This window comes from Neofelis nebulosa, chromosome 12, assembly GCF_028018385.1.
Source record: "Neofelis nebulosa isolate mNeoNeb1 chromosome 12, mNeoNeb1.pri, whole genome shotgun sequence".
NCBI classification, from domain to species: Eukaryota; Metazoa; Chordata; class Mammalia; order Carnivora; family Felidae; genus Neofelis; species Neofelis nebulosa.
In genome coordinates, this window is record NC_080793.1 from 15,738,266 (window position 1) to 15,752,202 (window position 13,937).

The window sequence follows — 13,937 nt, forward strand, 5'->3', positions numbered from 1 at the left end:
ACAATCGTGCCTTGAAAAATTATTGCAACAATACCCATCCATGAGAAGTTATTCTCAGAGGAGGCTTAGAGACCACATGTAGGATTTGAATGAATGAATGAATGAATAAAGCCCCAGAACATCAGAGGGAAGAGAGTTTGTAGAGCCTTGTTGTGCTCAGGAAAGGCTTTCCAAAAGCGGTGAGAATTTAGTTCAGCACTTACCCAAGGGTGAGCGTTTAGGTGTCTCCTTACCTGAATGGTGCAACATGTGGTTGGATTGTTGTGGTTGAGGGAAGAACACGGCAATGACTCCAATCAGAGAGGGTCCAAGGTGAACAGCTTGAACCTGGCCAGGTATTTAAGTTCCTCCCACAATACCACCTCTCTAAAAGCCAACCCTCTTCCTTCCAGGAAGTGGAAAGAAAGCAAATGAGTTGTATGGTCAGCTCACATGATGGGATCTGACAGGTGCCTTCAGTTCCTGCAGTGTCTCTGAGCTCCTGGACCTCACGTCAGGGCTGGGATAAGCAGCAATATTTGGAAAAGGTAGTAGCCTGGCTCTAGGGACAACTTCTTCATGCTGATTCCAAGGAGATAAGCTGGTGGCACGGCGTATCATACACGACTGCATTGGTGAGTTTTCACACGTGGGTAGCAATGCATGTGTAACGGGACTATGTTGGTTAATAGGTGACACAATGTCTATAAAGCCCATCGCGGTGTCTGACACGTAAGGAATTCAAACTAATGGGACCCCAGTGAGAAAAATGTCTTAGTAGCAGGACAGTGATCTTGTCCTCAGTTCTAAGTAATGCTCAGCTTTGTTCTTAGAGGAGAGAGTTGCCTCCAGTAGCAAAACCATAAAGTGGGGACCATGATCTCTCGCTTCCCCGGTGAAGATTTTTATGACTCGATGCATGTAGAGAACCAAACTGATGCTCAGTCAGTACCATAAAATCGCAGTCTAAAGACATAGGAGGAGGTGCGGGCCTTGAAGATACATGGATCACAGCCCCCCCTCCCACCCCATGGCTTCTTCTTCTCAAGGTCGTAACTCCAGGTGGAGGAAGATTTACCCTGAGGCTGATGAGCTTATACTTCAGGGTTCCTCACTTGCATAACCCTCCAAGGTCAAACTCCTATATTCATACTTTGGCATGTTTTTGTTAAATAGAACTCCCTCCCTTGACTGAACACACGTCAGTCCCCATGACCAGGATTTGCTCCCTGCTGGGGGTAAGGCTTGTGACAGAAACACTCTCTGGGCTCACAGTTGGAATCGAGGCAAAGCTGAAGGAGTGAATCCGAACCAGAACCATCCGCATAAGCTGGCTGTGCCTCCGCTCAGGTTTCTCTTCCTTCGTCCTTTCCCACCTCCCTGCCTTCCTCCCCTAACAGAGTCACAGAATGGCCAAATGTAGAAAGCATCAAGCTTTACCACCTGCTCTCTGAAGAAAGGAAGGTATTTATTTGCTCAGCGGTGAGTCAAGCTAGAACTTTGGTTTCCTGTCTTCGAGTTTAGAGTGACTTTCTTATACTATACTCTTCCTCTCTCTGTCCCTTCCTCCTTCCTTCTTCTCTTCCCTTCCTTCCTTCCTTCCCTCCCTCCCTCCTTCCCTCCCTCCCTCCTTCCCTCCCTCCTTCCTTCCCTCCCTCCTTTTTTCCTTCCCTTCTTCTTCCTTTCCTTCCTTCCTTCCTTCCTTCCTTCCTTCCTTCCTTCCTTTCCTCCCTCCTTCCTTCCCTCCCTCCTTCTTCCTTTCCTTCCTTCCTTCCTTCCTTCCCTCCCTCCCTCCTTCCCTCCCTCCTTCCTTCCCTCCCTCCTTTTTTCCTTCCCTTCTTCTTCCCTTCCTTCCTTCCTTCCTTCCTTCCTTCCTTTCCTCCCTCCTTCCTTCCCTCCCTCCTTCTTCCTTTCCTTCCTTCCTTCCTTCCCTCCCTCCCTCCTTCCCTCCCTCCCTCCTTCCCTCCCTCCTTCCTTCCCTCCCTCCTTTTTTCCTTCCCTTCTTCTTTCCTTCCTTCCTTCCTTCCTTCCTTCCTTCCTTCCTTCCTTCCTTCCTTTCCTCCCTCCTTCCTTCCCTCCCTCCTTCTTCCTTTCCTTCCTTCCTTCTTTCCTTCCTTCCTTCCTTCCTTCCTTCCCTCCCTCCCTCCCTCCCTCCCTCCTTCCCTCCCTCCCTCCTTCCCTCCCTCCTTCCTTCACTCCCTCCTTCTTTCCTTCCCTTCTTCTTCCCTTCCTTCCTTCCTTCCTTCCTTCCCTCCCTCCTTCCCTCCCTCCTTCCCTCCCTCCTTCTTTCCTTCCCTTCTTCTTTCCTTCCTTCCTTCCTTCCTTCCCTCCCTCCCTCCTTCCTTCCCTCCCTCCTTTTTTCCTTCCCTTCTTCTTCCTTTTCCTTCCTTCCTTCCTTCCTTCCTTCCTTCCTTCCTTCCTTCCCTCCCTCCCTCCCTCCTTCTCTCCCTCTTGCCTTCCTTCCTTCCTTCCTTCCTTCCTTCCTTCCTTCCTTCCCTCCCTCCCTCCCTCCTTCCCTCCCTCCCTCCTTCCCTCCTTCCTTCCCTCCCTCCTTCTTTCCTTCCCTTCTTCTTTCCTTCCTTCCTTCCTTCCTTCCTTCCTTCCCTCCCTCCCTCCTTCCCTCCCTCTTTCCTTCCCTCCCTCCTTTTTTCCTTCCCTTCTTCTTCCCTTCCTTCCTTCCTTCCTTCCCTCCCTCCCTCCTTCCCTCCCTCCCTCCTTCCCTCCCTCCTTCCTTCCCTCCCTCCTTCTTTCCTTCCCTTCTTCTTCCCTTCCTTCCTTCCTTCCTCCCTCCCTCCTCCCCTCCCTCCCTCCTTCCCTCCCTCCTTCCTTCCCTCCCTCCTTCTTTCCTTCCCTTCTTCTTCCTTTCCTTCCTTCCTTCCTTCCTTCCTTCCTTCCTTCCTTCCTTCCCTCCCTCCCTCCTTCCCTCCCTCTTTCCTTCCCTCCCTCCTTTTTTCCTTCCCTCTTCTTCCTTTTCCTTCCTTCCTTCCTTCCTTCCTTCCTTCCTTCCTTCCTTCCCTCCCTCCTTCTCTCCCTCCTGCTTTCCTTCCTTCCTTCCTTCCTTCCTTCCTTCCTTCCCTCCTTCCTTGCTTCTTTCCTTCTCTGCTTCCCTCTTTCCTTCCCTCCTTCCTTGCTTCTTTCATTCTTTGCTGGCTTCCTTCCTTCCCTTTCCCTTTCATTTACTTCCTAAACATAAAGGAGTTTTATCTTTTCTTTAAAAGGAAGTTACTTCCTGAAAGCGGCCGACCAGGGACAAAGAGCTGTCTAATTTTTTTGGCATCCTGCTCTGGGACTCGATTGTTTTCACTGGCCTTTTGTGCTCTTAGTTTATGAAAAATCAATAGTTTAATATAGAAAAAAAGTCCCCTGGCTATCTATTTAGAGCTGTATTACCTTCATTTCAGGGCTCTGGCTCTGCCTGCCTGCCTGCCAAGAATTCCTAAGTCAGATTGTTTTGTGCAGCGTTGGCCCAGCTCTCTGGAGCCCACCCACCAGACGCAGGAGGATGATAATAGTAATGCCAGTAACAGAACTCAGACACGTGTCCAGTGCTGATCCCTTCTGAGAGACGTTTCGCGTATGGGGGTCGTCACGTACGTGGTTGCCACCCAATAAATGCTTAACTGAATTGCTTCAAGTGAATAATGCCAGTACCCAAATAGATAGGACAAATAGCATCATCCTTGTAACAGGAAAAGAAACAGCCCCATGGTGGGTGTCTCCTGTATTTCCTCCTGTCAATATTAATTTAATTTTCTCTCTAGCATACTTATTTAAGAAAATAATCATTATCCCCATTTTGTAGGTGAAAAAATTAAAGTGTAAGGAGTTTATGTGACTTTCCAAGGTCACTGAGGGAAAGAATGACTGGAAAATAGCACCCCCTTCCTCTTACTAGAGCCCACATTTTCTCTGCTTGACCTTGGGTTTCTGGGCGCATGGGGAAAAGCACCCCAGAGAGACTTAGTGATGAGCTCTTAAACACCCACGTCTTGGACTTGACCTTGTCCCTTGTTCCTTCTCCCAACCCAAAGAACTGAGGCCCAGAATAAGCAATGTGGACCCCTGAAGGGGGAATGATAGACCTTTAGGCTCTACATTGACCTATGATCCATGCTTGGGCCCAAGGTCAAATGGGCCAATTCAGTTCTTTCCTTAGAATTTTGGGCTTGAATGGGGGGCCTGGGTGGCTCAGCTGGTTGAGCGCCCGACTTCGGCTCGGGTCATGATCTCATGGTGCGTAAGTTCAAGCCCCACGTTGGGTTCTGTGCTGACAGAGCCTGCTTCCAATTCTGTGTCTCTGGCTCTCTCCACCCCTCCCCTGCTCACACTCTGTCTGTCTGTCTCTCTCTCAAAAATAAATAAATATTTAAACATTAAAAAAAAAAAAAGAATTTTGGACTTGAGGAAACTCAGGGAGTGAACTAAATGGCAGTGACTTCCAGTGTCCGAAAGTTTTACAGACTCTGTGGCTGGAGCAGCCCTCAATGCTTATTCTCAAGATAAGGCAACGGAGGAAGCTTGGGGAATGGGAGAAGAGGGTGGGAGAACAAAAAGGAGGGATTAAGATTGTTGTACCCATGTGGGGGAGCAAGAGAGAGAGAGGTAGCCTCTTCCTGCTCCCTCCGAAGCCCGCTGGTTTGAAGTTAGTGTCCTACCACTAAGCCGGGGGTCAGCAAACGTAGCCTGCAGGGCCAAATCGGGCCAGTAGCTTATTTTTGCAAGTAATTTTATTGGAACACAGCCACACCCTTTTGTGGACGTATTATCTGTAGCTGCTTTCGGGCTACGATGGCAGAGTTGTACGGTTGCAGCACAAACCAGATGGCCCACAGAGGCTGGAATATGGACAGCCTGGGCACGTGCAGAACACATTTGCTGACCTCTGCACTAAGCCCACGGAATTCCCGGTGTTCCAGGGCGCGTGTTCCTAACGAGGGTCATTCGAAGGATTTTCAGGTTTCGGACTCTGGATACTCTTACTTTGGGAAACGCTGTGAAATACCTTCACGCCCCTCGTTAACTATAGTTCCTTAAAACTTACGTTAAGATGAGACTACAGTTGATGTAACTGATAGAATGTTGCCTTTCAGAGGGATTTCGTGAAGCAGTTGATGCTGATTGTGCACGCCGCGTTTGTGTGGATTTTGAAGGAAATGTCCTCTCCCCACCCCCATCGCGGGGGACCTCGGACCCTGGCCAACCCCACAGGCCTCAGGCTCTGCCTATAGGCCCTGTGGATACGATAGCCAAGCTCATAGCAACTCCAACCCCCCTTCTTCCTTCATCCTATTGTTTTTTTCTTTTTTTAAATTGTTTTTCATGTTTATTTATTTTTGAGAGGGAGGGAGACAGAGAGTGAGCGGGGGAAGGGCAGAGAGAGAGGGAGACACAGAACCCGAAGCAGGCTCCAGGCCCTGAGCTGTCAGCACAGAGCCCGACGCGGAGCTTGAACTCATGGGCTGCGAGCTCGTGACCTGAGCTGGAGTCGGACGCTTAACCGACTGAGCCACCCAGGCATCCTTATCCTATTGTTTTTAACAGCTCTGCGGAGATATAATTTACATGCCATAAAACTGATCTGTGTTAAGTGTACAATGTGATGATTCTTAGTAAATTTACAGAGGTGTGCAACCACCACTAGAAACATGTCTCCGTCTGCTTTTCAGATGGCTCTCGGTGGTATCTTGAAGTGTGCTTTCCCTTCCAGATAGCTTATCCCTTCCGAGCTATGTTCCCTGAGGTTGGGCCTGCGCTAAAGAGCGTCAGCAGCTAACACTTGCCATTTGCGGAGCGCCCGAGTGCCTTAGGTGTGGCAGGCCCAGCCATTCCAGTTCACAGATGACCAGAGTTAGACACATTTCTAGGCAATGGGAGAGGGTCACCAAGATGGCCACCTCTCTCGAAGTTTGAGGAAAGATCAGAGATGGACACAAAGAACGAGCAACAGAAAGAAGTCTATACTCTTGAGAAGTCTATACCCTTTAGTCTATACAAAGTATGGCCCTGTGATTAACTCGTACTCCCATTTGCTGGGGCACCTGGGTGGCTCAGTCGGTTAAGCATCCGACTCTTGGTTTCAACTCAGGTCATGATCTCACAGTTCCTGAATTTGAGCCCCATGTCAGGCTCCATGCCAACAGTGTGGAGCTTACTTGGGATTCTCTCTCTCTCCCTCTCTCTCTGTCCCTCTCTTGCTCACTCTTTCTCTTTCCAAAGTAATTAATTAATTAATTACATTAAAAATTAAATCTGACTCCCATTTGCTGTGCAAGGTGGGCAAGCTATTTAGTTTCCTCAACCATAGGGAAGGATCATCATAGTGCATGGTTGTGGGAAAGACTGAACTCATTAATCCAAGTAAAACACTAGGAATGGTGCTCAATCTATTGCGATCAATTTGGAAATAACTCTTAGGGACTGATAGACTTCCTCTTAGCATCTAACTATAAAGTTATTTGAGGAAATGTTTGATGAGTCTTCTGGAAGTGGGGGTTGGGGGCTCAGAGGCAGCAGGAAGCCTTTGAGGAGAGGAGGTACAAAGACTGAGGAAGATAGCAGCATGGCACCCCTCATGGGTTGGAAGAGAGAGGATCTGGAACAAAGTTTTGAGAAAGCCAATGAAAGATCTAAGTCAACAGGGAGAAAGAGACAGAGACAGCATTCATGGATGGTTGTAGGGACTGTGTTAAAGAAATTCCCCCAAGGGTCTGAGATTACAGGATTTACCTCGGCTAGGAAATTGAGTGGTTTGAGGAAATTTTACTTAAAAAATAAAGACAAATCCCCAATGTCATCCAAACTGAGCAAGAGACACAAGACAGAAGTGCAGGTGCCATTTAAGGGATATATTTGTAAATGGCCCTCTTTGTTGGAGGTGGGAGAAGCTGTTCCAGCTGAGGGGTTTAGGGAGGCACCATGGGAAAGTAGGATTTTAAACTTGGCCTTGGATCATATGTCGGGTTGTCTTATACAGAAATGATGAGCAAAGGCATCTCAGAAGATCAAAGAGTGTGTGTGAAAGAGAAAACTGGGGCGTCCCAAAGGCAATAAAAGTATAGAAGTAAGAGCAAATTCGTTTTAGGTTGAATGATAATCTAAATAACCATAACTGCTATATATTGCGTTATATGCCATAAACTTTGTGTCGTCTCATTGATCCTAACCGTGACACTGGAAGGTAGATTCCATTTTCACCATTCTGTAGATGAGGAAGTGGAGGTCGAGAGAGTTTCAGCAACTTGCTCAAGGTCACGTTGCTGGGATTCCAAAACCTTTTGTGCCCCCAACCTGTGCTCTCTGTTACCACCTGAGGAGCTGAGGTGGGAGTTCTCTTTGGATAGATGGGCTAGGGCTGGGCAGAGGATCGCTCCGAATGCCAGGTGGAAGACTTTGCTGAAAGCAAACACTGTGCTGACTGCTTGGTGAAGAAAACCCAGTCATCTGTGAGCCTGGGACACGCGGACTCCCTTCTCTGGGTGTGTTGTTTCTTCCTCCACAAAAGGGGGTCAGGAGAACCATCTTTCAGATTTAATATGGGGACTAAAGGAGACAATCCACGTGAAATTCTCATACAGTGTTATTTGTGGAAAGCATTCCAGAAAAGACAACTAAAATCATTACATACGTTTCCAAGAGCTGCCATAACAAATGCCCGCCAATCAGGTAGCTCAAAACAACAGAAGTGGATTCTCTCAGAGTTCCAGAGACTGAAAGTCCAAACTCAAGGTGACAGCATGGTCATGTGCCCTTCATATGTTGGGGGGCACATAAGCTTCTTCCTAGCTTCTCGTGGTAACTGACAATCAATAGTGTTTTCTGCTTACAGATACATCACTTTGATCTCTGCCTCTGTCTCCACACGATGCCCTCTCTGTGTGTCTCTGGTTTCAGAGGGCCTTCTCTTCTCTGCGGAGTTGTCCAAATTTTCCTCTTCATACAGGGATACCAGTGATTGGTTTGGGTCTCACCCTAATCCACTATGACCTCCTTTTAACTTGATTACACCCACAAAGACCCTATTTCCAAAGTGATGATAATGAACAAGATAATGTGTATTTTCAGGATTGTGGCTAACGGATAATAGGACTGCTCATTCTTTTCCTTCCCCAAAGCACCTGGCACTTAGGGGTACTCACAGCGAGGCGCTCAATAAATATTGGTGGAAACAGCGCATCTCAGTTTCTTAGCAAAAGCCCTACCATTTGTCTCCAAGAAATTGACATCAGACGTAGCATGGGGCAGCCGGTGGGGCCTGTCACCTGTGAGCAGAAGGTGTGAGTGGATGACGGGCTAGCTCCCCGCTACAGGCACTTGGTAGCCGCTCCTAATGAGACAGGGTGAGAAATGAGCTCAGTCTGTGCAGCTGCAATTTAATCCTTTCCGAGCCCACAGGGTCCCAGCATGATGGCACCAGCTGTTTTCAGATTCCTTTCTGGAAACAGCACAAACTGGTTTCGGTCTAACGGGGCACGAGGTACCCTCCAGACCTGCCCTGGCCCCCAGCACGGTTTGCAACACCACCAGGCGTAGGGGTGGGGGGGGGGGGGAACGAGGAGACTGGACTGCAAACCAGACATAGCAGCGGGATCCCAGGGGCCGTGGACTAGTTCTGTTTGATGGATGACCCCTCGGTCTTCCCATCTGGGAAGTGGGAGTGAGATACCCAGCACCCTGGGCTGTCTTGAGGATTCATGAGATAATGGGTCTGAGGAGAACTTTGCAACCTGCAGAGAAACGTAAACATGCTATCTGTCTAGTGGTTCCACCCTGGCAGAAACTTCCCACATTGGTGTAGATTTCCTACTCTCTCTTCATCCGATTGCATGCTTAGCATAGCATTTGAAACTGATTTGAACTCTGACATTCCTGAGTGATGACAGGTTCAAGGGCTACTTTCCTAGGCGTTTCTTCCCAATAGGGACCAAAAGGTTAAGCAGGATGAATTTGTTTTTCCAGTTCGCTCGTTCATTCATTCATTCATTCATTCATCTATATGTTTATTCATCTCTTCTTAGAGCCATCCTCCATTTAACTAGTATTTATTGAGCACTTGCTCTGTGCCAGTCATTTCCTAGGTATGGAGATGAATCCAGGGAGGACTTAATTTTCGTGGCATTCGCAAGCTCAGGGACACAAATAATCAAGGACACAAATAATCAAGGCAGGGACACAATAATCAGGGACACAAATAATCAAGGCAAGGTGATATTTTGTGACTCGGGGCCAGGCTTTTCCTCTCCAGACCCCAGTTTCCTATCTATAAAACGAGACAGTTGGACCAACTGTGCTCAGTTCCCTCCGCGAGCAATCTAAGAAATGACTGCACTGTTGGAAAGAAAACCAGACTGGGGGTCAGGAAATTCCTATTGTGGTCCTACCTCTGCCAACAATTTAGAAAGATTCTAAGCATTTTCCACTCTGTGGGCCTCAGTTTCCCAACGTGTATCCAGGCTAGGGCAGGGTGAAATGATCCCCAAGATCCTTGCGGCTGAGTTCCCTTTACTTCACAAAATCACTCAGCTCTGTGTCTGGGAGCCAGTGACACAGCAGCAGCAGCCGAGCAAAGATTCAGAGGAAGTCACCAAAGGGAAGGTACAGAAGCTCTCAGAAGCTTCTATCAGTCGTCAGCAGGTGTTGTCCTGGGATGCTCAGCGTCCTGCTGGGGCTGGTGCTCTCTGTCTTCTGCCCTCACAGGCTGAGCACGGAAATATCAGAGGCAAAGAACAGACGGCTCCTTTCCCTCACTGAGGCCATCCTGCCACCACATCCTTGTATCCTATCCGGGAAGAGTGCCAGCCATACTGGTACTGGGTGTTTACAGGAGGAGGTGGAAGAGGGGCAATCCAAGGAGCCTGGACCGCCTCGACACGGGAGCCTCTTCCCATCTGGTGGATTCAGGAGCGATTCTTGGAGGATGTCACCTCCAACTTGAGATCCAAAGGATGAGGGACAGCTAGACCAAGGGTGATGGGGGTAGGAGGGGAGAGAGAGAGAGAGAGAGAGAGAGAGAGAGAGAGAGGTGTGCTCTAGGAACCAAGAGAAGTCCAGTGTGGCCGGAACACTGAGCGCTGAGACACCTGCATCTAGACCTTGAAAAGGTCTCAGGAAACAGATGACCAGAGCTCCAAGCTCAGCAAAGCACTGGGCTCAGAGTAGCTCGAGTCTCTCCCTTTTGAATCTCCCCAAGCCCCAGTTTCCTCCCCTACGAAATGGAGAATGCTCTAAATGCTAAGTCCTGATTGTACTTCTCGGGTTTGATGGCAGTCTGTTTGTGACATTTTCAAGATCTCCGCATCTATTTGACTTTCGTCCACTCTGCAGCCTTTAGGCACTGAAGACTGAATCCGGACTTGATCTCAGACTCCCCTCTTGGTGAACAAAAGAAAAAGCTGATTGGACGTGTGTGTCGGGGAGGGTGGTTCTTTTTTCTTCGCTTTTCTTTCTTGGTGATGTCCCTCGTTTTCCCCCCAAGTACATTTCAAAGAGATGTGATGAGGGGAACCACCAAGAGGAAGAGGCTGAAGAGATGGCCAGGGAGATTAGATTAGAAGAAGGACAATCTGTGATACTTTTAAGGTTAATGTGGAAACGGAAGGAGCTGTGTCTTTCACCCACTCCTAGATCAGCCTATAGTGTCGCTCATGTGGGTTTCTAGCCACTAAGTTACCTCCTCCCTGTGCTGGGTTTCCAGGCATCCATCTGTATGACGCAACCAAGGTCTACCTCATCTCCCTGTCTTTATCCCACGACCCCTGCCTCTGGTCACATAACTATTTGCTGAGATTTTGCCTCCTTCGAGGCTTCTGAAGTTCCACCAGCCGTATCTCTCTCGACTTGGTTGATGTCATGGGTTGAATGTATCCCTGTGAAAGATATGTTGAAGTCTTCACTCCCAGGGCTTGGGAATGTGAACTTATTTAGAAATGGGGTCTTTGCAGATGTAATCAATGTAAGATGAGGCCATCCTGGGTGAGAGTGGGTCCTTAACCCAGTTGGCCAGTGTCCTCCCAAGGAGAGAGGAGACACGTTCACCAGGAAGAAGGCCGTGCGACCACGGAGGCAGAGATTTCTTGGTATGATGTAGTTACAAGGGAAGGGACACCAACCATTGCTGCCAACCCCTGGGAACTAAGAAGAGTGGAGGAACGATTTTTTTCCTAGAGCCTTTGGAGGGAGCATGGCCCTGCCGACACTTTGATTTCAGACTTCTAGCCTCCAGAATTATGACAGGATAACCTTCTGTTGTTTGAAGCCACCTGGTTTGTCATAGTTTATGTCAGCAGCCTAAGGAAACTAATATAGTTGCTTTTCTGTTTTTGTTCTGTTCTGTCTCGGTCTTTTTAGTGAACAGCTGTCACGTTTGCCTGTCTCTAATCATCCCGGGGACGAGGGCATCTGATCTCCTTTTTTGAAAGTGGCCCTGCCCCATCCTGCGGGCCTCCTCCAGCCAGAGGGTGGCCCCCTGACCTGCTAAGCCATTCAGACACACTCCCTGGAAATCTGAAGCTTATGCAGACTGGCAGGAGCTGGAGAAACAAATGGTCGGGGCTGAGTTCTGTCTATGGCATCGCTGGGAATTGAACTGTCCCTTTGTTTCTTTTTCCGAGACCCCCGGAGCCGTCCCTGCTCCTTTTTAAGACCAAGGCCTGACTCCATAGCCTTCCAGTAATTTTGATTTCATTTTATTATTTTTTCATTTTCTTCTTGAGCGAGGATTGATTTCCGATGTCAGCAATCCAAGAACTTAATGCGGTGTAGGCTCTTCTCCTCCCCACGCTCAGGCATACACGCCCCTACTCCAGTGTGCAATCCTGCAGAGGACTTCCTCACCTCTCTCCGCAGGACGAAGGACCAGGCTTCTGGCCGTGTCAGCGGTGCTGGGGAGAGTAGAGATGCACCATTAATGAGTGCTGAGTGGCCAAAGGAAAGGCGCCTTCCTCGGGTCCCCTGTCGTGTTGTGTGTGTGCTTTGGTGTTAATAAATGATAAATTGAGATATTTAACGCTATCTCTCATCACAGCCCCACAGGACATCTTTCACAACTGTCCGGAGACCAATCCTAATGTGCTCCAAAGCCAGGACTAGGGTGAAGGGAGTAAGCCTCCGGGGAGGGGGAAAGGAGGGCAAAATTTAAGGAAGCGCTTGCTGTCGTGATCCGGGTCAGACAAGCGCTATCCCTGAAGGTGAGGGTTTCAATAAATTTTGCCCAAATACGCACTTTTCTTAATTAAACTGCCCACCGTGCCGGTGCTTCAGTATCAAACCCACCATCCCTCAGCCCAAGAAGAACCCACCCCCATTATTCCATTTCTTTAAGGAAAGGACAGATATGTAATGAGACGTGGTCGGTGCGGTGGAAAACATTCTAGGTTAAGAGGCAGGAGAAGTGGGTTTTATTTCGGAGCTTCGCTTTAATAGTTGTGTGATTTTAGTGATGCCTATATTATGTGTCAATCCCGTCAAATAAGACATTATTATTATTATTATATTACCTTGTGTAAACTAATTAATATATTTCAAGTAGTGAAACATTGCCTAGGTCCAAGTAGGCATGATTGTTTTTTTAAGTTTACTTACTTATTTTGGGGGTGGGGTGGGGAAAGAATCCTAAGCAGGCTCTATACTGTCGGCACAGAGCCTGACTCGGGGGTGGAACTCACGAACCGTGAGATCATGACCCGAGCTGAAATCAAGAGTCGGTCGCTTAACCGACTGACACCCAGTCGCCCCTTATTTTTATAAGTTATTGTTATACAATAGCACTACTATAATACTTCTATATTATAGTAGGCATGATGACTGTTATTGTCACCATTTGATGGGTTGAATGGTTATATGTTCATCTCTTTTCAGTCTTTATAAAGTGGAGGCAATACTGTTCGTGGACATTATTGTTAGGATCATTGTGCATCTCCAAACAAAAAAAAAAAGAGGGGGGGAGAGTGAAAAGTATGGACCATTATCGTGTGCCCACGAGGATGGCCAAAATCTGTGATGTAAGAATTTGAGGTTCAGATGTTAGAGAAATTCTAGACTCTGGCACATTTTTGCCGCCTTACCTCTGGCAAGTCAGGCTAACATTGCTAAGACTCCGTGCATCTTTAAGTTAGAAGTGCTAATAGTCCCCTACCTTCTAGGGTTTTGTGGGGCTTAAGTGAGATTACAGACGCAAGCACTTTGCGTAGATTCTGCCAGACGGGCGGTGGTCAATGACACGTGGCTCGTGTCACTGTTGGCAAAGTTTCTGTTGAAGCAGGGGTTAACATGGCGGTTGCCTGTGACTCGGGAAGGTGATTTATGGAAGCCAGTGGTTCCCCTCAGCAGACAAGAGAAGGATATCAATTGGTATAAGTAAGCTGTAAGTGAGAATTGAAGCTATCAGATGGTGTGGACTCCCTGTTCGGTCTCTGACAGTTTCTCTCCCTCTCTCTCTTCTTTTAATTAAAAGTTTTTGTCTTCTGATGAAATATTTCTAGTACAATGCCTGGATAAGTGTTGATTTTCTTCCCCTTCTCCCTTCCGTAGTCTGGGCACTGATGCCTTCCTCTCTGGAAGCATTTGATTTTCCGGGTCTATCAACCAACATTCTCTACTTAGGGAAACAGGATGGCCTGGTGGTGAACACTCACTTAAACGTGAGTCTCCGTTCTAACATCCACTATATGACTTTGACCCAGTGGGTTAATTTGTTCAGGTTATCTCTTATGGCATAAAGATCGATCTTAAAACTTCATGGTTTGTAATAACTATTCTATTTTGATCATAATTTAGTGGATCAAGAATTTAGGACTCAGGTGGACAGTTTATCTTGGACCCAGCCTCACGAGTCCCAGACACCATTTCTGCTGCCTTTTTGTGGTTCAGCAAGTTATTAAGACAGCCTAGATCCAAGGAGAGCAATGGCTCAACCCATTGCTCATAGCCTCATGCTCATAGCTCCAGTTGGAGGAACCACAAAA